This window comes from Micropterus dolomieu, linkage group LG23 (genome assembly GCF_021292245.1).
Source record: "Micropterus dolomieu isolate WLL.071019.BEF.003 ecotype Adirondacks linkage group LG23, ASM2129224v1, whole genome shotgun sequence".
NCBI classification, from domain to species: domain Eukaryota; kingdom Metazoa; phylum Chordata; class Actinopteri; order Centrarchiformes; family Centrarchidae; genus Micropterus; species Micropterus dolomieu.
In genome coordinates, this window is record NC_060172.1 from 23583497 (window position 1) to 23608077 (window position 24581).

General features: G+C 38.9%; 1 protein-coding gene across 3 annotated transcripts in view; it reads left to right on the forward strand.

Moving 5' to 3' along the window:
* LOC123962806 (serine/threonine-protein kinase PAK 3) overlaps positions 1-24581 on the forward strand; it is a 46956-nt gene that overhangs the window by 479 nt on the left and 21896 nt on the right. For 2 of the 3 annotated variants that reach the window (XM_046039166.1, XM_046039168.1), the window contains exon 2: positions 656-714. The gene's annotated coding sequence lies outside the window, so the exon portion shown is untranslated. Of the gene's footprint in view, positions 1-655; positions 715-12998; positions 13135-24581 lie in introns of those variants that run through there. The other variant, XM_046039167.1, reaches the window with a different exon arrangement.

Consider the following 24581-nt stretch of genomic DNA (forward strand, 5'->3'; position numbering starts at 1 on the left):
GATAAATAACTGATAAAATTGTTGACTTCAGATACCATGCAGTATCCATATGCATACATTATCTTTTCTTTTTACTGCATTTTAATAAAGTGTTGTGTTTTCTTGCTTTTATCGTGTATCTTTTTATCTGTTTTATGCATGTTATATTGTCTTTGCACTTGTGAAAGCACTTTGCAACATGTTTTTTGAAAAATGTAGTTATTATTATTATAGAGTAACGTTAGGCCTACTTTTGAAAGATTTTCAACTCAAAATGTAATTATTACTGTACATATCTATAAGTTTAAACATACAAGTTATGTTTTTGTTATAGGGCAACACATTACTGACAAAAAGGAACATTTTCTTTCTGAAGATTCCAATTGCCATAATGCTAAACATTTATGTTTAGCCAAGTTCTTCTCAGACCTTTTACAAATACAGTTACATTACATATATTGAGTTGGAAATTTTAGATTATTCAACAAACTAGAACATTTTGCCGTTCTAGTATTTATTAATAAATGCAATGTGCAGAAATTACTAGAATTTTAAAGTGCATTTTAAACAGTCATAACAAAGTAGCATAATTGCAGCCTCTTGCAGTTAGATTACGGATTCTAAATCCCAAAATGTATCTTCATCTTTTTCCTACTTTTGTCTTCACTCTGCACAGATGGAGTAGTGACCTATGAATATGGAGGTATATAATGTGAATGCAACTTCAAGCTCATGGTAAGGTTGCACACAAAATCATTGCCAAATTTTGGATGTTGCTATATGTCTTTTAAAACTCAAAGACTTCTTGGTTATTTTGTTAGCAACAGCATCACAACTATGGCTAAAATCCACACACTGGTTGTTGGTAACTTCAAGGCCACAGTCTACAAGGTAGCCTTGTTCACCCTATCATTGCTCACCTGACCAGTGTCTAGAGTACGCCTGAAATTAAAGCTCTGGCTGTGAACTAAGAGGACATTTACCTGAGGTAGCAAGGCGGCTTCTTGTCACTTTGTTGTCCACATAATTGTGGTCATTCCCTACGACATTACACCTGGTGACGAGGTATGATAAAGGGCAATGTTTAGCCCTCAGGTTGAAGATGCATGGTTTGGAGCAGCACATTGGTGAGTGCTGCTGAAGCCAAACACATTCTCTAGATGACTTTGAGCTTTAATTTGATCCACCTGTCATCTGAATCATCTTTTTGACCTGAACCTCAAAATTCTGGGGGTGAGGACGTTTTACACCTTAATGGTATAAATATAATTCTATGCACATAAGTTATATAATATATATAATCTTTATTTATAGAGCACTTTTCAAAAACCAGTTACAAAGTTACTTAAGACTAGAATACACGTTTAAAATAAATATAAAATATATATATAAAAAAAGTAAAGTAAAAATAAAATAAAATCGAGAAAGGCTCTCCTATAAAAGTATGTTTTAAGAAGGGACTTAAAAGAGTTCACTGACTCAGCCGACCTGATTTCCTCGGGCAGGCTGTTACAGAGGCTCGAGGCCCTGACAGCAAACGCTGTCCCCTTTAGTTTTCAGTCGAGACTCTGGAACAGACAACAGACCTCTGCCCGAGGATCTCAAGGTATGTGTTGGTGTGTATGGGACTAAACGGTCAGAAATATAACAAGGCGAGAGGCCATGAAGAGCTTTAAAAGTGATCAATAAAATTTTAAAGTCAATTCTAAAACATACTGGGAGCCAGTGTAATGAAGCTAAAATAGGAGTAATGTGGTCATATTTCTTTGTTCTGGTTAAAAGCCTGGCAGCTGAGTTCTGGACAGTCTGGAGTCGATCAATAGATTTTTGGGTTAAACAAGTGAAAAGGCAGAGGTAGTGCTTATACAATTGTGTGTGTTGCCATATATGCCATATATGTTGTTTTATGTTGTCAGAGTGACAAAAAAAAGGATAACAAAAGAGTAAGATTGGTAAACATCACTATTTCTGGAGTCCATGCAAGCAACTTTACAAAGACAACACAAAATACCGAAAATAAACATCTCTCAACACATACTCTCATGCAACACAACACATGCTCTCAAATTAGACAGGTACCTATATAGTAAGCACATTAACTCTTTCTTCCAATGGCAGTTTTTGATTGTACAACCCTGTCGGCTGCATTCACCGCAAATGTAGCACAGCCCTTGCACAATGAGACAATGCACACCCCTAATAGCCTATGTATTGCACAAATGACATATTGAACAATCCAATAACTATGTATTGCATAACTAACATATTGCACAGCCCCAATAGCTTACATGTTGCACAAATGACATAGACAAGCACCGCACCACCGGAGGGAGTATGTGGTTTATGTGTAGAGATGCAGCAAATGTTCAAGTGAAATAATCACTAAGGTGTAACGTTTGATATATGCAATTTAGTTGTGTTTCGTTTTTTTTTTTTCATCGGGAGCACACACACAACAAGGTGCAGACCAGTATGACCTTAAATACAAGTTGATTCAAACAAAACACATCACACAACTCACCTCCAATACACCATGCTTTATACCATGAAGGATTTGTTGCTATTTTATAGCTATAGAGTATGAAATCAGGGTGGTTTATTGTAATGAATACAAAATAGTTGAAAATATTTGGGTAATCAAGCATGTTACGATGGAGAGATGTGTAATATCTGTAATTCTGATGAACTAGTTCAGTTATGTCAGCAATACAAAGTTTTCTTTTTGAATATAGAATGATTTGCACTGAAGGTTTAAAGCATTATACCCTAATTTTCCTCTGTTTCCTGCACTTATTCCTTAAAGTAGAGCTCAGAACAAGGGAAGAGGGCATGAGCCACTCTTTGCAATTAAAGTAATTAATTATTTCTGTTTGGTTTAAGTCATTTAGTTTTTTGTCAATGTTCCTCAGTAAATGTCTGACACAGTAAGTATGTAAAGAGATAAGGTGATGAAGGTGAATTTAATAGAGATTCTGTCCCCCAAGTAGCCACTAGGGGGAGACTATATATGAGCTTAACAGTATGCTGGACATCACAGGCTGTATGTACACCTACAGAAATACAACTTAGTGGAATTTCTTTTTTTTTCTCTCACCCTCCTTCTCTCTAGTCTATTGTTTTTAATGACACTGTGTGATGGTAATTGTAATGATTTCATTATCGCTGCAAATTTAAATGTTGTAGTTCAGCTTTACCAAAATGTTGGTTTAGTTTGGAAAACAATAAATAAAGGAAGACATTTCTTTTCAGAAAGTAATATTATGGTAATGAGAAATTCTCACATTGCGGTTGGTATGATTAATGAGTCAAAACAACATGAGCAGCCTCATTCCACCCAGAGAGAGGATCCAGCACTGGAGTCTGCAGCTGTGGCAACATGACTGTTTATGTTTTTAGGTAAAAGATGCCTCCAGTGGAAAGAAAGGAAAACACCACCAGCCCTCAAGGAATCTATCAAGCTTTTGTTTAGAAAAGCTAATGGAATCTGTAAGATCATGTTAGGCTGGGTTTTTTATTACTATAGGCTGGAATTTTTTGGCACACCATCTTCCTCCAAATTATCAAAGGAATTTAGCTTTACCCGGTCCAGAAACATTCAGGAAAACCCAGAGATATTTTATAGTTGGAGCTTGATTTTCTTGCTTTTTAACAACATATATATTTCCAAATAACAATTAATAAGTACTCTAACAGCTTTATCGTAGCCAGCGGCAGATCCCTCTTAGCAACATTAAAACCCATTATATAGTACATCCACTTAAATCTGAAATGTATGCAGATTAAAAAAAACATTTTACTGATATAACCCCCTGCTGGCATTTACTCTTAAGAGTATATCTTTATAAAAAAATAAAAGACATCACATGGCCTGTTATTCAGTCAACAATTATAGCAGTCGTGCTGACATCTGCAGTGACACACACTGTTTATAATAAAAACCTCAAATAGTTTCTTTTCATCCATAATGTAATAAAAAGATTATCTTGAGTAAGTTACTCTTGGAAGCTACTATAACACAAGCAAAATGAAATTGACTAAATAAGTGATGGACTGGAACTGTTATATATGGATAAGAAACTGCATTTTTTTATGCAACTGTAGATAGGATTTTCTTTAATCAAACAGGATCCTTGCACTTGATATTCTCTGCTGTTGAGTTGACAGCATGCTCCTAATTGGGTTCCAAATCAGTGCCACAGACTCTGTTGGGTAAATGAGTCACCCCCTCTCTAATCTCTATAGAAGGGGAAAATGGGAGAGAGGGTACCTGTTCCCCCGCCTCTGTCTCTCTCTTTTCTCATGTTAATGGAGGTGCGGTCCGTGATCCCGGGGACCATCTGCCTTTCCTCAGGGTTTGGGCCCCAAGCACTCCAGACGTGTCCCATTGTTTGTGTGTGTCGAAGCAGAAAGTGGTGAGCAGACATGGTTCTTGTGGCCCAAAAGGCCCCATCAACAGCACGAGCCTGCTGTTCATTAGCCCACATGTGACAGAGGGAGGGGGCTGCTCGCGTGCCCTGTCTTCAGTAACATCAGGGCCATTCTGCTGCGAGTAACCGTTGGCTGAGGGATGACTTGACAGGTCATCATGCGGGTTGGCTCCTTTGTGTGTCTTTTTCATAAGTACATTAAATCAGAAATATTGTGAATGATTACAGGTCTTTTAACCAGTTTGTTGTGCTTTGAACGTACTGCATAATTCATTGATGTTTGGCCAAAATCTAATGATAATGTGTGGTGGACAAACAAATGAATAGACAGTCATGACTTAAACTTCCCAACTCCATCATCTGCACAAAATAAAAATATCATTACATTTTACATTTTAACTTTGAATTAAACCACAGACCACAAAAATAAAATCGTAAAAACACATAAACAATAAAAAACAAAGGCTTTCTGGGTGTATTAAGACAGAGAAGTTCTGTAAATACATCTTACCCACTACACTGATTTGAAGAAAGTGCATACATTGCTTTCCATGAGCTAATTAGTAGCTTTATTGACATACATCATCCCCACTGAGCTCAGTCAAAATTGTGTGTCTTGAGATGTGACAGATGGATGAATGAACTGAAGGAGGGAGACCAAACTATAGTTGCCCTTTCTCAGTTTCGTTACTGTGGATGGGCGATAGAATGACAAATCGAAATGTCATTTGCAATCTTGGGAAGAATAATTGCAAACCTGCTGCAATAACCTTTGATATAACTAAATTGATTACAAAGCTAATTATTTTATTTTATAATTATTTTCAGAGACTGAAAGATGATCATTGATTTAATCAGCGTGGCAAATATTCAAAGTTAAATTAGTCAAAAATAGGTTACAAATGTGCTCCCTAAGAGGTGTGCAGGGTTTTCAAAAGAAAGGTGTTCATCCACCTGGACATTTTTGGTGAGAAAATCCTCTAACGCTATCATATTGTGCAGCTAAGGTGTGTGCACCGTTTCTGACCTATCTATGAATCCTCATGTGAACTGAAAAGGTACCCTCCCAGTTACCCCGACTGACTGACAAGCAGATTATGACTTTCCACCAGGCCTGCCCTCCTCATTTTCAAAGCTACACGCTGCCGGCTGCATTGAGATTAGTTATTGAACTGACCAAGCAAAGGGAAACAAGGCCGCTTCAGAGGCAGAGCACACAATAAGCCAGCTGTCAGTGGGAGGGGCTTGTTCAGACCAGTGTTGTCATGGATAGGACTTTTGTGTGGTGTTGCCTTCTGAGGGTTGATAGGTCCTCCTGTGCGAGGCCACCACACACTGATTCATATTGACACAAGGCTTGATTGAGGACAGGCAAGTGAGCAGAGTGAGGGCAGGGTGTATTCATCCCAGAAATGTCAGCAAAGGTGAAGTTAATATGGATACTCTGTGATTTGTGAATATCCTTGAGGGAAGGCAGTGTGCAAAGTGAACCCTGTTGCATATTGACTTGATAATAAGGATCATATATATGTAAGGAATACCAGGCTAACCTAATTTCCCACAGTCTGGATAAGAAAATACTGTTTGAGACACTGTGCTGAAGATGTTTAATTGTGCTACATTTTGTTGGATTGCGCTAATGCTGCCATTACCACTGACCACTGGCCTGGTCCTTTTTATAATAGCTATGGAACAACTGCATAATATCTGACCTTTATATCTGCTCACACAAACCCCTCTCTCTAATCCCAAGAGGCCTCTCATCTGCTAACCCCACACCTGTTTTACATTGAAAGGTGTGTCCCTGAGCAGCTTTCTAGCAGCGTCAGAGCTGATGTCCTTGTTTCCAATTACTTCACTGTATTGTGTGTATTTTCACTACTACACTGAATGATGTATAATTTTAGATTGTTATTCATATATAAATAATTCATATATATATATATATATATATATATATATATATATATATATAACTTGCTTGTGTGACATGGTATAACAGGAATATAAACAGATTCACACAATTTGTTTTGTCAAAGATGTTATGTAACATTTTTCTGTTTTATTTTGTTATTAGTTGCAAAAGATTATCCGCCCTGATTGTTACAATCATCATCACTCATACCTGACATATTGTTGTCATAAATGTATGCTGCCAACCCCTATCAACTTTGTTTCACACCATAATAACAGTGTGGAGCTGCCTCATTTTTAAGTACAAGATGGTTCATTAAAGTGTAAGATGAATTTGTACATTGTAGATTCCACTGTCACACAAATGTCATAATAAAAATCCCTAAATCCCTCTTAAGAACGGATTTACCAGACTGTGTTACAATCCAGAGGTTAGAGCATGTTGAATGGGAAAAGTTATATTGTAAGGGTCTAAACGCTAGCCAGATATTTAACAGAAGGATGAGACTATACTATTACTGTAGAAGAATAAAAAAGAAGATGCACAGTTTTTATCATCACACATTTCTACAATCATTTCCCTGAACAGCCGTGTGGACAGCTATATTTCACTCTGAAATTAATGAGTTGCTTCCAATTTGTGATACTACTCTGAGTCCTAATAAAATAGTTTTGATATCATTGTATTTTATCAGCACAAATTGGTTTATCATCACTGCCTGACGTGTATTAGATTTGCAAGAAAACAATTACTCTCTTAAATTAACATCATATCAGTCTCAGTCATCAGATACATCTGACTATTATACTGCAAAATGTCAATAAGACCTCCCTCTACACGCACTGACACACACCACCCCCACCGTGGGTAACCACATTTTAACAGTGTGAGGATAAAGAAATTGTGTTTGATGGCACAAACTAGCATTCATGGTCCCAAACATACAGTAGCATGAGTTAGATAAATAGCTCCCTGTTAGCCTTGGCCTGTACTTTGAGTAAGCAGGGTGAAACATGTAACACAGCCTACATTTAAAATCTAGGCAAAACAGCCAAGGTGTTAAGTGCATAACATTAAACCCTGCTGTAATCTGTAATTACTGCACTCAGCTGTCGGCGCTTTCATTTCTGTTGAGCATTTTTCCATCTGAAAAATGGAGAATAGGCTTAATGAGCTCGACGGCAGAGTAACCTATCAATAGGTTTCCCATAATCAGCAGGGTAGAGACCTACTAACCTCAATTATATTCCTTTGGGTGTAATCCAAAAGTCATTTTCTTGTTTGTGAATGTAGCTGTAGCATGGATGAGCGTGACCCATTATCTTTTACTTGCCAAGTTACCAGTGGAGGGCTTACAGAAGTTAATCTGATGTGGTAAAATGAAGAGCATTTAATACACTGTCCATACCAGCCCTCTCTCTTCTTTTTTATCCACTGACATCAGCACGCTTCTGTGTAATACTGTATAATGTTCCATGTGCATTTTGTTGTTGGGATATTTGTGCAATATATTGCCAAATCATTTTATCCATTTTAAACACAACCTTTTGATTGTAAAAAGTGATGTTGGATGAAGTTTTTTTGAAATCTAAAATCCTTTGGTTTAGGTTTATATAACTTTAAAATTTCAAATTATAGTTTTTGAATGGGCTACAGTATGAAAAAATGCATATGCAGAAGAAATTTGCAAGAATTTATATGAATTTAGCCAAAGCAACAGGGGTACATCCAACTTGGACAACAGAAAACAAACTTATCCTGACAGCATTCTTTAATAAATTTCACTACCTGATGTCAGCATTAACTAAAAGAAAATCACACAGTTGTCATTACAAGATATTTTCAAGCACAGGTGAAAGATTCTATTGATTTCCGTAGCAGAAGGCGAAGTTTAGTTCAGTGGGGTTCACCTACATACTTCATCGCTTCTCATATATCACCATTTCCTGCAAAGCTTGCATGTCTCTCTGAAGCCTCCCTTCGCCTCTGCTCCCAAGGCACAGTGAGCTCTACCATAATATAATAATCTAAACCATAATCTGATATCGTTTATACAGTAGTGATTGACCAGTGCTATGATTATTTGATTCTAGACCAAAGAACCTATCATCTCAAATTTCTTCCTTCCATTTTGTAGAATGAAACTTGGACTTGCACTGATGAAGAAGGATCTTTAGGAAATGCTGCTACACATGATCAGTGATGAAATTTCACGTTCATATTGGGAAAAAACATTGTTTGTTGTTTCTGTTGCTGGCATTTATGGCTGGCCTTGTAGAGCCGGTAAACCAAAAGGATTCTGTGGTACATGGAAGATGGATTGAACAGGATTACCAAACTTCACTGCAATAAAATGAGAAAACCTGTTGAGCACACTGCAGCAATGCAGGATATTTCCTTTTACCCTGAAGGCAAAATGTTGTTACAACCAAAAATATATAAGAAGTTCACAAATCTTTGAATCCGTTATACTAATGTACCTAAGGTACAAACAAGTCTAGGAGTCCACAGCCATGCTAGCAACTCTGTGGGACTGTAGAATAGGCACAATGCTGCTTTGTGCTAAATGGTAACATCAGCATGCTAACATACTCACAATGACAATGCTAATATGCTGATAATCTATATAATGTTTACTATGTTCACGATCTAAGTATCTAACATTTGCTGATTGCGCTAAACTAAGCGCATCTGAAGCTGATGGCAATATCCTACGTTTTGGGGGTATTAGGTCCAAACCAAAGTATTTGGCAAAACGGGGACATCAATATCTGTACTATATTTCATGAAAATTCATCAAATTGTTTATGTGACATTTCACTTAAAAATATATGTATTAATTTTGTCCCAATCTACACACACATGTGGAGATATTTCACTGTAAAAGTGAAAGCCCTGACCTGCTGGTGGTGCAAGAGGAAAACTCTTTGGTATCACCAAAGTCAGAGGGATTAATCCACTCAGGACCATGCATGTCTGTACCAAATTGCATGACAATCCATCAAATACTTGTTGTGATATAGTCTGGACCAAAGTGTTGGAACAACAGTCCAACATTGCCATCAATAAAGGCACACTAGGCTAAAAAGCCACTTGTAATTGACTAGATTAGTATTTACCCTTCCCTTACATAATCGCCATGTTGTGACAATAGATGTAATATACACGTGTTTGTAATTTGCTGCAAAAATCTAGATGCCACATAGAAGAAACATCTCCGAGTTATGTGAATTATGGGCTGCAGTCAAATAACAAGGCTGGATGTCCTTTAAATTACAGGCAGGTAACGGTAAAGTCAGATCACATAACGAGAGTATTACACTGTTTAGGAAATGTGTATGTTATACAGATATGTAGGTTATTTAGATTATACTTAGAAAGCAAGCTCCCAGGCTCTGCTCGCAACTCTCGTAAATCCAGACAGGGCTTATTACAAAATGTCACCACAGTAAAAAAAAAATGTCGATGCGCTCTGCCTCTTAGCATATTTATAGTATTCATTATATAAACCTGATCACTGACAGCAGCCTATGGATGCTATCATGCTCCTCTTCACTGCTGCTGCAGGTTGTTCTGTCAGCTGCTGATCTGAGCTTTCCCCTCCAAGCATTAGGAAATGATCTGCCTGAAGTATTACTTGGCTAAGTTAAAGTAAATATCACATATTTAGCATAATGTGGAGTGGAGAAAATAATGCATCAGCTGCTTGAACAGATAAAAGCAGAGGGGCATACTGTGTGTAAATGAGAAAAAGCTTTCTTTCATATGACTGTTGTGCTTGTCTTTAATTAAAACATATTATTCATTCTTATCTATGGTAACTTACAATGAGGGAGCAGGTATGGGTTCAATACTTCTAAAGGACACCACAAAAAGCACACATGGCTGCGAAAGGACACACACTGACTCTAGTAGAAAGTCCGACCTTTCTAATCATTGTTGCGTATAAAACACCTGCTCTTCTCACGGAGCAGACTAAGTACGTTAATCCAGGTGAAACATATAATCCTTTGTTCATTTAACCTGTTAAATCTACTAGAATCTACAAAATGAAGGCAAAAAGAAAGGTTAACGAAGGACTTAAGCATCATTTGGGTGTGTGTGTGTGTGTGTGTGTGTGTGTGTGTGTGTCTTTGTTGGGTAGTGTGTCCAGATTATGGCCAGGGCCCCATAAATATTAGGGTCAGCCCTGCAAACAGCAACAGATGGGTTACAGTTACTGAACTCACTGCCATTTAGAGCTGTGGAAGAAAACTCATTAATACCATGACATTCACTGTAATGAAGGGCATAAACACAGTTACCCAAAGCACAAAGATGTGATTGCTTTGGTCTAAGGGACAAAAAAACGTATATATTTGAAAAGACAAAAGACTCTAAATTGATCAGCGCTGTTGTGGCAGCATGGTGGCTCAGTGGTTAGCACTGTCATCTCTGGATTTTGCTTGTTTCTGTATTTGTATGGGTTTGAATGGACTTGAATCCAATGACCTGATTAGGTCAATGGTGACCCTGAAACAGTCATTTTGAGAGTGTCCATGTGTTGGACCTGTGGTGGACAGCTGACCTGTCCATGGGATTTCCTCTCCATCACCTAAATGCCTGCTGCGATGCTGACTATTCATGTACATAGGTAATGAGCATAAAAATGAATGAATTAGTGGTTGCTTTTGTCTAAAACTCATGAGAGAATTAGATTGAACAATGTAAAAAAAATTTCTGAATAAAATATAGATGAAAAGAAAAGATAACATTATCCAAATGTTGTCATGCTTTAAAGGCTTTGTCACGCTAGTTATGTTTTGGCTGATCCAGGTGCATTTTGACACTTTTCTGTATTAACTGTGCCTCACTACGTTTGTGTAAGTGTACGGTGTCCCTTATTGTGTGCTGTCAGGAGTCAGAGCAACACCTCTTTTCTGCTTTCAAATTTTTGCATTGCACTGCTGAACTAAATTCACATTTGCATTTCTCTTTCCTGTTGGCAGGGTTTAATCAGGTCTTGCTTTTGCAACATGTGCGTGCCTGCAAAGCTGGAGAAAAAAATGTCTAATAAAAAAAGATTGTAGTTTTCCTGATTTGTTATATATTTAAAATCCCCAAGACTTCAGAAAGTGTCATATGATTTTTACCAAAATGGATTGTCTAATTCTTTAATCTCAATTGTTTTTCTTGAGTTTCTCATTAAATGTAATTGCAATTTATTAACTCAAAATCACAAAGGCCCCCTTCTGATGTGAATACAACATTATAAGGGACATTGTCCTCTTGCAGTCATAAGGATCTCCATTTGAGCGAACACTGTCACAGAACAGCCATATTACTCTCCAACAAGGAATCGACATTACAGGGGTTGTCAGGACAACCAGCCATGATTCACAGAGCTTCAGATAGGCCTCCACCTTGGGTTAGAAGCACTAGCCATGAGACTGAGCAGATGCTGTGCTAGGCAGCCAATCACAGGTGAGGTAGAGGAAAAAGATGACATCATAGGCAAATTAGGGCAAACGCAGTGAGTATTTTGGTTGTCGTCTCCGCCTGCTTATGAACCCGGAGTCAAATTTATGCTCTGAAATAAGAAATCCATAGGTCTTTGGCAGATAAATCTTAACATTCAGGACAATACATAGATTTACATTTTTGTATAATTTGGTGTATTTCCAAATGTGGAAACTTGGCCTGATAAAATCAGTGAAATAAATTAAACATTTTGTCAGAGCCTTACTTTACGCTACTTATATATTATATAAATTAATTTATCATTCAGGTGAAAATGTAGCATTACAGCCTCACATCAACACTCACATATTACCTTATAGCAGTCGGGAATCTTTATCATATCAATATTCCAGTGATGAGAACCAGTATATGTTCATAGGGAAACAAAATATTATGTGCTTCTGAATTCAGGGCCTGTTACGAAGTCATAAACTAGCTTGTGAAATCTTAAACATCTTAAGAAATAGATGATAGGCAGTGGGATGAGTTTCTTAAATATACTAGCAGTATCTACCTGTAAAAATGAAAACTTTACATCAGTAGCCTGAATTGACAGATGATTCTATTTATTACATTTCTATATATTCATACTATTCCATTACAGATTCTGTTTACTGCTTTCTGTACTCATTACTTATGTAGTAGCAAGTTATTATTGTATTTTTATTTATTTATTTATTTTTACTATTTACTCACTCATATGCTGTAGCCTATTCTTTCATGTGGTCTATACATTGTGAAACTGTTACTCTTTTAGAGGAACCAGTGCATCAAACACAGCCCTCTAAGAGCTTTGTCAGTTTAAATTCTGCACATTAAAAACCCACCTTTGCAAAAACTGTTGCAGTTACATTTGCAGTTGTCATGTCAAGATGTACCTCTGCGTAGTATTAAGATGTTAACAACGTAGACCACTGCGTTACAAGTCTGCAAAGGAAAAGCTCTTAAGCTGGACATACAATCCCTCCCTCCTGGCCTTCTCACTCAGCAGGTTTGTTCTGTCAAACTGAAAACCAACTCTGTCTGCCCGTTGGCTGCCTCCTCCCCCAGACCTACTGCCTGCATTAATATTCAGCCTCTCAACCAATGGGCAGAGCTGGGTGGATGACATCATGGGCTAGGGAACAGTGAGCAGCCAGTGAAGCATCCAGCCTGCCGAACAAGCTTGCTTTTAGGGTCAGGAACTGGTCTGACAAGAGAATGGCAATCCTGCCTTTAAACTGTCATTAGGACTGTGCGGTTGACGATGAATCTACCAGAGCTCCTGGCTCAAAGGCGAAACACTGACCAAGAGAATGTGAAGACATATTTCAGGTAATTCCCTCTCTGTGTATGCAATATGGGATGTGGAGAGGGGAGGCAGAGGAGGGAGGAGAGGAGAGGAGAGGAGGAGGAGGAGGGGGTGGCTGTGTATGTAGGGGTGCTTTGTAGCTTCTTTTTTTCTTCTTCCACTCTGCATTCTGCCCTGCTAAGGAGGCAGCTGTTTTATCAGCAGTCCGTCCATGAGGGCGAGATGGAAATGGATGCCTGCATCAGATGGTCAGGAAATGTTTTGTATGACCATATCCCCCCTCTGCATCACATCGTCTCTGTATGCACCCCCTTGTGCCTCACAAATAGCATCTTTATTGATGGGGAGGTGTTAGAATCAATGGTGGCGTTTGTAAAGGCCTGTATGTCTGTGTGTGTGTGTGTGTGTGTGTGTGTGTCAGTCCTGGAGAAATGCAGCAGCTGCAGTGGCAACAGAGGAACAAAAAAGAAGCAATGCTATTTTGGGTCTGTAGACCCGAGGCTGACGGATGGATCAGAGCTATATATGCTGTGGATGGGGGATGAAATGCTGATGGATTCTCTTTTGCCTTTCTAGGGAGGGTTTCATGAAGAAATGTCTTTTTTCATTTCCATTTCTGCTTTTCAATGACCACACACACACACACACACACACACACACACACACACACACACAGAGCAGAGACGTGCCTCTGTCTCCTGGCTTTAACATGGATGTGTGCAGCAGTTTCATGGCGGCTGTAGTGACAGGGAGATATACAACATCTGGTCACCTGACTTCTTTGGGGATCGGAGTGGGGGTGGGGGCCGGTCCTGTGAAAGCTATTCTACCTCGGATTCTCCCACAGCCATCGGTGGTGGAGGAGCATGGAAGGATGGGCTACGGTATGAGCTGAATGTGTCTCCCCACCACCTCTGCTCATTTAGATTGTGGTGTCAGAGCTAATGCAGAGGGACGGGTAGATTCCTCTCCCAGGAAGCACAGTCATCCTCCGGTTTGTGAGAAGCAGGGCCTGATGGGAGACCTGTTGTCTGGGTGTCTCGTGAAACAGGGATGTTAGGGAGTCATGTCAGTGATCGAGGGAGGGTGAGATGATTGTAGAGGGGAATTGGGGGATGGGACACTGAAGATGCTATTCCCTTTGAACATTGGCCTGTTTTATTGATAAAGATGTGATTAATGCCCTTCTATTCACCACTAATCAATCTGTCCCGACATCCAACACCATGACTGTACACCAGTCTTCATTGACTGTGTTCATCCAAGGGTTTGTGTTGTGTTTACTGCTATCTTTTTGTGTGGAAATATCAAGTGGCTGAAACATAAACTGTCATGGCCACTCCTTGGTCCCCTAATAATATGACATTTGATCATCTGATTTATAGTTTCTAACTGAAATCCATTAGGAATTTATCAGTGCATAAAATAATTTGTGCCAGTACAGCACCTTACACAGCATTGGGCTTGGCAGGAAAGACACCAGGCCTACAGTAGTAGTCTAATGCAGTGTCACACTCAGAAGGCAGAGACACAATCAGACAGCGATGCTGTGATACACCATTAGTATTTGGTATGTATACATCCCGCTGTTTAACGGATCTGTGAAACCATTGCTGGATAATTGGCCTCTGCTCTGGGGCTTAGACGCTGTGCTCCACATGCCTCAAGCATTATATATTCATCACACCTTTATCCAGAAAGGACTGTTACACACAAATGGACGATTAATATCTCTGTATTTTGTATTTCACTATGGGTCTGGGTGGAGCAGCTTACCATCAGTTTAGAGTATACTTATGGGCCTTTGTCTCTGTATAGGTTACGTGCACCTCATGAAAATTTTATATTTGCAAAGAAAGCTCACATCTCATGTTGCCAGTGAAAAGGTGATAATGTGTCTGGTCTGGTCTACTGTGTATGTGTGTTCTGTTTTACTAAAGATTAAAGTAAAACTTCAACCTAAAGTGTACTCTTTATAGTGTAAACATGAATTGTGCAGGCAAAATGGAAGCTTATTGTGGCTTGGCTTTTTATGCTGACTGACACTTGTCATAACAACTCGCATAACCAAAACTACCAGTACTTCTATTTTTATAAATCATATAATTTCCGTGAACACCTAGCATAAGATGGAATTATCTTTGAAGATTGAAGGGAGGGAAACGTGGAGAGAAAGCCACTTACTAAATCATCACAGAAAAGAGATACGAAAGCTACATTTAGATTAATAATCAGTAATAAATGAGTATATGGCTTTTCCTGCTTCACCAAAGAAATGTGACATTTTGCTTAAATAATGAATTGTTTTATTCTAAGTCCATTTGCCAGGCAGGTATCTTGTGCAATGCTAGAAAAGCTATTATTGAGGAGCCTACCAGGACCTTATCCTTATCTCATAGCCACTTGGATAAATGTGCTAGTAGATGTTCCATTTATTATTTGTTTTATTTATGTTTTTACTTAAATCTGCCAACACACATGTGTGACCTCAATGAAGTGGTTAATATCTTTTATGCCACCACACATAAGCATAGTCACAGACCACGAATAATATAAGCAGAACTTTATTTGGACACTGAAGCAATGTGCAACATTTCTTTTTTCAGTATGTCTGCCTGTATGTCTCCATGGCTTAACGTGCAGTTCTGGGCTTCCCCATGTTTTCCACTGGCCAGTGTAACTCAACACACGCAGCTTCTCTTACCTCACCTCAGCTAACAAAAGCAGTAGACACAGAACCTCATCTTGGCTCGCAGCCTGCTAACTGGCCTGCCTGAAATATGATAGCAGGACACAACACATATAAGTAGGCCTCCATCTGTTGAGGACTTAGTCTGGATGAGTTATGCTTCTATTGTTCAGAGTAGTTATCGTTTAGGACTCTTGTTGACAGTTTATAAATGTGCAGTGGCCTCATGTGGGGTGTTTGTGTGTGTTTAAGGGCATAGCTGTCTAAAGCTGAGCAGTAGTCTTGTGGTAGGTGTGTCAGAGCTACAGTCTGTGTGTTGTGGATTAGCATGTAGGATTGGAAGCCATCTGGCCATTTTGTTTCAGAAAGGGGAGGGGGTGTAAGTGGGAGAGATGGATGGAGAGAGACAGGGAGAGAGAGAGAGAGAGAGAGAGAGAGAGAGAGAGAGAGAGAGAGACAGAGGAAACACTCACACACTGACACATTGACACAGCTCCCTCCATAATCTCCCTACTTGATGTCTGTTGCTGCTTAGAATAGGGTTGCTTGCCTGTGTGTGTTTATGTGTCTCTCTGTGCACAAAGTCTTCAAACTCTTCTGTGACTTATACTGTTTCTTATGTATGAAACACAAATTGTGACTATGGCTTCAAGATAGTCAGAGAAATGTCTTGGGAGGATTCAAGATTCCAGAAAGTAAGAGGTGTTAAAGCCTTTACAGTGAGATGTTGCAGTTGGTGAAGGCGTCCCAGATGGATAGAAACTGCGGAGAATAAAAGGATGAAATGCCGCAGAGGAGGAAAGGGGTTCAGGGGGTTTAAGAGATTAACAAATTTCACTGGGTCAAGAGTTTGCAGAGGGTTGCAGAGGGGCGTCTGAACTTGAATTTGTTTGAAGATAAACAGGCTGCAGAAAGAAAAATGTTGGAGGCCATCAAGTGGGAAGAGTTTTCAGAGAATGAAAAGACTACCAATGACCTCAGATGTGGTTGAAAAGGAGACTGTTTCCTCTATTCTGCAAGTAGAATCGCTCTGAGTTCTCTCTTGTAGATTTCCATTTTGTTTTGTGTGCACTGTATTTACTGAGGTGCGATCTTCACATTTGCTGCAGGTACAATATCTATATTTAACGGTTAGGGATACTTTAATTTAAACAAGCCTCGTGTTTGATTAAGATTAGTCAATGACAATAAAAGACTATGCTCAGAAAAAAAAAACAGGCAGAGTTTTGGTGAAAAATTATAGAAAAGCTGTAGTTATGACCAAATGATCCTAGTCTGTCACAAATAAATAACGGCATTGTACTGAATATTATCCAGAGCAGTGTGGTTTCTTTGCCTCCAAATTATCTATGAGGAAGTCATATTCTTCTCTCAGCTGCATAGAGGTGCAACTACTGCATGCGGGAACACAATGCCTCTCAGTTCATTCACTTGTTGACACAAACATTAGTCCCATGGTGGTATTTGTCTATGCAAAACTATAACACAGTTTTATGCATTAGGCAAGGGAGAGGTTATCAAAATGAAATGCATGGCTAGGTGTTATAATGGCACAACAGCTACACTATCTTATGTGCAGCATAATTGTAGAACATGACGCAGAGCCAGGCTGTCTTGATATAGAGACACATTGGAGATACAGACCGATTACTTTTTTTCCCGTACATGAAGGATTTTACACTTCACCTGATCTGAAAACAATATATTAACTGACCTTGCATACATGCAAACGGTACATTGCTGAATAAATACTTTAGAGAGTGACAGCATGTACATATCTACAAGCTGTTTTCACTCTCCCTATGTTTCCTTACAATGGGTGCATTTTAACCCTTTCAACTTGACTCAGAGCAGGTGCACCAGCTGGGATCGCAGGAGAGAATCCAAAATCCAGCTGGCCCTCAGACATGCCCACCCATGCCACACTAATGCAAAAAAAATAAGTCCCCACTTTTTGTACCTTAAAGCGGGCAGTACAAGATGAGCGGCCTTACCTGTTCGTGGTGCTCATATCTTAATGTAACTCAAAGCATTTTTTTGGAGTAAGAAGCCAAAGTATAGTTTGATTAGCCTCGTAGTCATAGTAGGTTGGCTTAGTTTTTTATCATATAAAACCCAACCTGGTAGGCCTGTCTGATTGCTGACTTGTCCCCATGCAATGCATTTTCAAGGTCAAGGCAAGATATGAAAAATGATTTGAAAGTCAGAGATTCTTACGGTTGAGAATGTGTCAGTGTGAAGGACAGTCGCTTACAGAGAACCATTGGTGCCTGTTACTTGTCATCTTAAAGCGACCAACATGGGGCATATCTCTGAGGGTTACCTGGGATGTAAAAATTATATGAGATATTCAAGGTTTTGGGCATCCCTGTGGCCTAGGGGTCCAAGACTCACTATTTATAACTGCAGTCTTCTTTTTGATTCTTCCTCTCCTGTAAGTCTCCACAACCAACTTTCAAATAAAGGCAAAAATGCCATATAAAAAAGGTATTCAAGCTACTGAGTAAACCACTGGGCGAAGCAAACTTCTGCAATTATCTTGTCTCTTTATTTTTGACTTGAATGCATGCCAATTCATGATTACAATTTCTGAAATGAATGAAAACAAGGTTAAGAGTAGAACATCAACACTAAAACACCAAATACTTCATATTTCAAGATGGACTATCAAATGTGATTGAAAACAAGGCAGCTCATTCTGTCAGGGAAAATAGAAAAGCTATCATAATGTACTGGTATATTGGCTCTGTCGGGCAGGAAATGCCTATCAGAATAATGGCTTTGAATAAATTTAGGCCTTTCTGTTAGGAAGGAATAATCTCACAAAACAGACAACCAGTAGTGTAAGTAAGCTTAGAAAAAAGGTACCTCATTTGATCAAGTTTTTAATAGCTTTTGTCCACTTGACAGAACGGGCTGCCATATTTTTAAGCACATTTATACTACTTGTAGTCCATTTTAGAAACCGAAATTTCCCACGTGACAGAATAAACTGCTTCTCATTAAAGCACTTCTATTCTACTGGTAACTCATCCAGAGAGAGCAGCTCAAACTGTCAGAAAACGATGCTCTGCAGATTTTTCAGCTGTGACTGTTCAATTGTTTTATTTCATGTATTTAATTTAATGTTGTTTACTTCTGCTGCTGACACGTCATTGTCAAAAAAAGTTATTAAATTACCTCAGAAAACACCAACCACAACTATTATTTTGAGATGCTAATACAAAACTCTGTTTAAAATGGCAGGTTTAAGACATTTAGCCCAAAGTGTGTGTGTGCGTGCTTGTGTGTGTGTCGCGCGCATGTGGGTATAAGAGAGCAGCATTGGGGGGTTGGGTTCACCCAAGCTAAATATTACATGACAGAGCGAGTTCTCAAGGGGAGTATGGGAAAGGATGATGCCTGCCTGGTAAAATGAGTGTCATGGTGGATTGTAGGCGGTGGTGAATAAATGGGTCTTGAGTGTAGCCTTACCTGTTTGTTTTTTTTCTGCTATTTTGAATATGAGCATGTTTTTCTTCTATGTTGTTGCTGATAAGCACTGGACAGGATCAATGTAGAATTTTAACAGCCAAACAAAAGTTGTATTGCAGTAATCTAACATGAGGATTAAATCAGAAAACAATGTGTAATCTTGACTTGCTGGAAAAACAGCATCTCAAACTGCTCAAACTGACATATGTGGTGGATTTGGATCTGTGGAGTTTAGGACCCTGCTTTCATCATCATATATCCACAATAGAAGAGTCAAGTTTTGTAACTGCTGTGTGACCCACTTACATTGCTGTGTAATTTTTTGGTGTAATTTGCATGGATATAGAACAGTAATATATAATAAGCATACAAGGTGAAAAAATCTAGAAATCTATAATATAAATATCTATAATAACACTGAGATATTATAGATAGATAGTTTTCTAGACAAGTCATAGAAAAACAAATGCTACAATCAAGTGAAACAAAATGAGACACAGACATGTGGTTGGCGGCTAAGAATAGATCACTCGTTACTAATTAGAGATGTTTATGCACTTTTCTGTGTGTAAAATAGGATCATAATCTCATCAGGTTTTGTCTTAGTAAAACAAATCTTGATAAGATAAAGATATGTTGTGTGTGAAACAACAGTTTTTCAGATATGCGGGCGATCCATTAGGTTGGCTTTTGATATTGTGCAATCATGCTCTAGTTAGCATGTTATGAAGGGGTATAAGCCTTTTACACCAACATGATTAAAAGATGTTCATGTTACGGTAGGAGTTTTAATGACTTGTTCCCAAGGCACATGTATCAGCTAAAAATAGAAGTTGGAAGAAAAAGTTTGATTTAGACATTTTTGTTGAGTAATGAAACACATTAGTCTACTGCTGGGCGCAATTAACAAATGCTGAAAGAAAAAAGTTCACACATTATGAAAGTTGACAACAACTGAATCAATATTTGTGAATATGAAATGAGGCTTTTTATCAAGCTCTTGTTTACGCATCATTAATATGTTATTGAGTTTATATTAATTGTTACCCTGTATATAGATGTACTTTTGTACTTACAGTGAATTCAACCAGACTTGTGCTCAGTTCTCGAGTTGAGAATAAACTTACTCACCCCCGTCTCACCTGCCACGTGTAATAAGCAAATTTATGAGCTGTGACTTGTCCCTTTCATGAACCAAACGTTGGCAGCTGTATGCAAAGTAGAGTTACTGAGTTTTACAGGGGAGGGGGACCAAACCAAAGAGGTCGAGCCTCATCTGACAAAAGCAAATATCCAATTTTGTTCTATAGCAACCAAGTCACTGTCTATAGTACAATAGCCAGCTGTTTTCGTGTGTTAAATTTCAGCTCTTTTAGGCACTAGTCTACTTAAGCATCAAACTGTGTTGTTACTCACAGATAAAGTCATCTGGATTACCAACATTGACTTTAAGTGTGCACAAAACTGATTAAACAAAGATATAACATGTTAATTACAGAGCTTTAGAGTTGCTGGTAGGCCGATTTAGTTACCTATGGACAGAGCCAGGCTAGCTGTTTCCCCCTGTTGCCAGTCCTTGTCCAAAGCTAAGCTAACTGGTTGCTGGCAGTAGTTTCATACTGATAGTAGGGTGATATTTATCTTCTAATCTAACTCGCTGTAACACAGTGAATATGTGTATTTCCCAAAATGCCAAACTACTACAACTAACTAAAATGAAATGATTTCCTGGAAGATGCTGTGGCATTTTTGACCATGAGGTTTTTCATCTTGTGACCATAAATTATTCTCATGTGCCTTCCAAAGGGATCCCTTTTTAACAGACTACAGCACCAAACTCCTCCTCCTCCTCCTCAAACCTTCATTTGAAATAAAAAGGGGATGGCATTGCCTGGCATCTACACTGTGACTTTGTGTGTTTTATTCTGACCTTGAGAGGCCAACCATGTGAGACAGGAACATTTGTGCAATAACTTGCTGACATCTGTGTGCCATCTGCCTCCAGTGCTTTAATGTCTGGGTGAAATGTCTGTGTTTTGTTTTGTTTGTTTTTTGTTTTCTTTGTGTTGGTATGTTTTAAGAAGGTTGTCAAGTGAACTGGTCCTGTCTTTCTTTGCTTTTACTAACAGTGGAATAGGCCGACTTTTCAAACTCAATGTTTTTTTAAAACACTCTACTGTCGCCTAAATAAGTACTGTATGGACAGCAAGAAAAAGGAGATAACAATGGTAAACTGCGACTCTGGAGTGTCCCCCCTTTCTCCTTATCCTTTGAATGTCCTCTAGCTGTCCATCCCATCCAAGTAATCAGCATCCTTCAAAGACGCACAGCCAAAGCTAAAGCCAAGTCAAACAGAGAGCGTGTCGTAATCAGGGGCATGAAGAGCTGGGCTTATGGAGCCCTCCCCCCACTGCGGTGCCATTACTGGGCTGCTATGGGCTCAAGATTAGAGCCTCTTCCTGTGTTAGCCATTCAAATTCAGCATTAATGTTTGAAAGAGCAGAGAAAATGCCTGCTCTTCATGGATAAATTAATATTTTATGGGGGAGAAATGTGAAAACATCCCAAGTAATATCTGAGTTGGTTTGTTACTGGTGGTTCTGTGTGTTTAGACACTCATTCATATACATTCATATAGTGCTGTCAAAACATCGCAGCCTACCAAAGCAAGTCAAGCAGAATGAGATTTGGTTGTGTAATTTCTGACAAATTAGCATGTTGTGGATCAGCGTTACAGCTGCATTTTTGCTGTTTTACTTTTGAACAGAAATTGGTCTGTGAATGATCTTTTTTTTCATGTCTCCCGAAATAGTTCAGCCTCATAACAGAATATCTTCAGTATCAGGCAAAATACGGACACAGAGTTAGTTTGTAATGTTGAGAGACTAACCTATGTGTGTTTCAGGAATAGGAGCTGCTTGTTTCAGGGACAGTGCACTCACTGACTGCTTGCCTGCCTGTCAGTATGCACAGTAAATAGGTCAGTGTTTTATGCAAGTGAAGAATCAGTAATGCCTGGGCCTCCACGAATCTGCCATCTTTAGCTTTCTGACCGCTAGGCAGAGCTGCTGCTGCAGTCAGGTGATTAGCCAAATAGCCACACAGCAGTGAGGAGCAGTGTTATATTTGTAATATGTAAAATAATTACAAGTAATTACAGTTAAATGTGGTGTATTTGTCAGCTGTTGGCACAGATTCTGGTCGCAGCCTGATACAGAAATAACTATAGTCAGACACACCGAAGACTTTTTCAGCTGCATAATTGATCCACACCGCTCTCCAACGGAAGTTGTTTACTGAAATTTGAGTACTAATGAAGCAAAAGCAATTGGCGACCTGTCCAGGGTGTACCCCGCCTTTCGCCCGATGTCAGCTGGGATTAGCTGCAGCCCCCCGCGACCCTGTATGCAGGATAAGCGGCTGACGATGGATGGATGGATAGATGGATGAAGCAAAAGCGTACAGTATGATTTACCTACTCAAGAAAATATCCATTTTTTTTATTATTATTATTCAAAAACCTCCTGTCATCATTATTTGCTATAGCAGCTATTGATTTTTTCCCTCTGTATTTGTTGATCAGATAGTTGCCTGATTGAAGAGATCCCAGTTGCTGTTGGCAGTTCTTGCTTGTGCCATATGCATGTTAGTGAATCCACGTCTATGCATGATTATAAAAGCTCTATGACATGCTGAAGCTGGCAAGAAATATTCACAAGATCATGTTTATGGGTTAATGGAGGTATCAGTCACAGGTCCAGGTTAAGATTTGAATGCTATTTGATGAAGTTGAAAAGCTGAAACAGTTACAGTAAAAATTCTTTTTGTTAAAGATGCTGCAAAGTTGACATTGTTTTAAAGCTATGATATGATGCGAGTAGCCATCCAGCCTGTGAACTAGCTTGTCTAAGTGACAAAACTAATAAAGGTTTCATTGGTTCTATGTGTTTGGTTGATCTACCTACGACCCTAATTAAATTCAGACTAACTCTGTCAAGCGGCACATACTGTAAGGATTCCATGACATATTGTCTGCTATTGTCTTGGCAAATTTCGGTTGCTTTTTTCCTCTCTTGGTAGCCATGTAGTCAGCAACTCCCTGTTGCTTTAGCAGGTCAACATTGTGACATTCCTTTGTAAACAGCAGTTTTATCGGGTTTTGTTGTTAGTGCCACGCCTAACCTCCTATCTAAGAGAACCTGTTTGCTGCTGCTGTTTGGACTCTCTCCTGGAACTCGCCCTGCATGGTAGAAACTGCCAGCAGAGACACCCCCACCGCCAGTATATCTTATAAGATCCTGGAAACACACCAGGAAAATAATTATAAAAATGTACTAGTGAGGCTACATTAAGAACATGAAGTGCTTCACTGTAGCTGCCTGGTTATTCAAAAATAGTGGGTGCCCTCCAGCTTAGCTGAATCAACCTGTAACTTTTATTTGTGTAGTTAACCAGCCTGTCAGGAGTGACCTGTTTTGGGAAGAGGGGAAATTCAGCGGTTTCTTATGCATACTATTGATGTAATCTGAAAAATAGGCGCAGTGTTTTCTTATCATTACTGTTATCATGTTCCACACCTTACTGTTGATGCCACCCTCTCGCTTGTGTCCACCATTTGTTACATCTCCAGTAAGGGCTGCTGTCTACCAAATCGTTTCCTGCTGTAATTGCAGAACAGTGTGAAAGGATCACAGTGCAGTTTCTGTGTTACATTCTTTTGCCATGTGAAACTAAATTCTTCTTATTTTCATCACATCTCCACCAAAGGGGAACAAAAAACAGCACTGTCCAGTTTATTAAGAAACATCAAGATTGTGTTTGTAGTTTTTTATCATAGACAAAGGTTTGATCTTTAAGGTTTGATGTTTTCACATAATAATAGAATAATAATAATAAGTACTGGCAAATATTTTGTAATCGGTTTTTTATGAATAAAACATTAAAATCAGCCATGAACACATGAATGCAAATTGGTAAATGTTATTCAATTCAATTCAATTCAATTTTATTTATATAGCGCCAAATCACAACAACAGTTATCTCACAGCGCTTTTCATAAAAGAGCAGGTCTAGACCGTACTCTGTGATGATATTTACAGAAGCCCAACAGTTCCCACCAAGAGCAAGCACTAGGCGACAGAGGCAAGGAAAAACTTCCTTTTAAGTGGCAGAAACCTCGAGCAGAACCATGGCTCAGGGTGGGCGGCCATCTGCCTCGACCGGTTGGGGTGAGAGAGAGAGAGAGAGAGAAAGAGAGAGAGAAAGAGAGTGAAAGAGAGAGAGAGAGAGAAAGAGAGAGAGAGAGAG